A 1,200-nucleotide genomic window follows, 5' to 3' on the forward strand; every position below is an offset into this window, starting at 1 on the left:
GTGCATGCGCGACAATCCGTATGTGCTACTATGACAAATCTAACGTTATGGGGGTCATTTTGGGTTCTTGGAAAAATATTTTCAAGGTACTGGGTGTGCTACAGAGTCACAGAAACACCCGTGGTCAACTCGGAAACGATACAGAACGAAATAAGCATATCTGGAGTAATTCTCGAAAATAGACCTTTTCAAAGGCGAATGTTTCTTTAGAAAACCCTAAAAAACTATCCGAAATAGTACTCTTTATGCTAACGCGAAATAACTTATAACCTACCACAACATAGCCTACATTCGGGGTGTGCGCAGAATAAGTACCACTGTGCATGCGCGAGAATCCGTATGTGCTACTATGACGGATCTAACGTCATGGGGGTGATTTTGGGATGGTGGAAAAATATTTTCAAGGTACTGGGTGTGCTACAGAGTCACACAAGCACGCGTTGTCACCCAGGAAACGATAAAGAACAATATAAGCATATCTGACGTAATTTTCGAACATAGACATTTTCAAAGGCGAATGTTTCTTTAGAAAACTCTAAAAAACTATCCGAAATAGTGCTCTCGACGCTAACGCGAAATAACTTATAACCTACCATAACCCAGCCTACTTTCGGCCTATGCGCAGTATAAGTACCTCTCTGCATGCGCGAGAATCCGTATGTGCTACTATGACGGATCTAACGTTATGGGGGTGATTTTGGGATGTTGGAAAATTATTTTCAACGTACTGGGTGTGCTACAGAGTCACACAAGCACGAATTGTCACCCCGGAAACGATAAAGAACGATATAAGCATATCTGACGTAATTTTCGAAAATAGAATTTTCAAAGGCGAATGTTTCTTTAGAAAACTCTAAAAAACTATCCGAAATAGTGCTCTCGACGCTAACGCGAAATAACTTATAACCTATCATAACCCATCCTACTTTCGGCCTATGCCCAGAATAAGTACCACTGTGCATACGCGAGAATCCATATGTGCTCCTATGACGGATCTAACGTTATGGGGGTAATTCTGGGATGTTGGAAAAATATTTTTAACATACTGGGTGCACTACAAAGTCACACAAACACGCGTTTTCACCCCGGAAACGATACAGAACGCAATAAGCATATCTAACGTAATTTTCGAAAATAGACATTTTCAAAGGCGAATGTTTCTTTAGAAAACCCTAAAAAACTATCCGAAATAGTGCTCTC

This window comes from Odontomachus brunneus, unplaced genomic scaffold (genome assembly GCF_010583005.1).
Source record: "Odontomachus brunneus isolate Ranch 3 - 2012 unplaced genomic scaffold, Obru_v1 Obru_scaffold_008, whole genome shotgun sequence".
Taxonomy (NCBI): Eukaryota; Metazoa; Arthropoda; class Insecta; order Hymenoptera; family Formicidae; genus Odontomachus; species Odontomachus brunneus.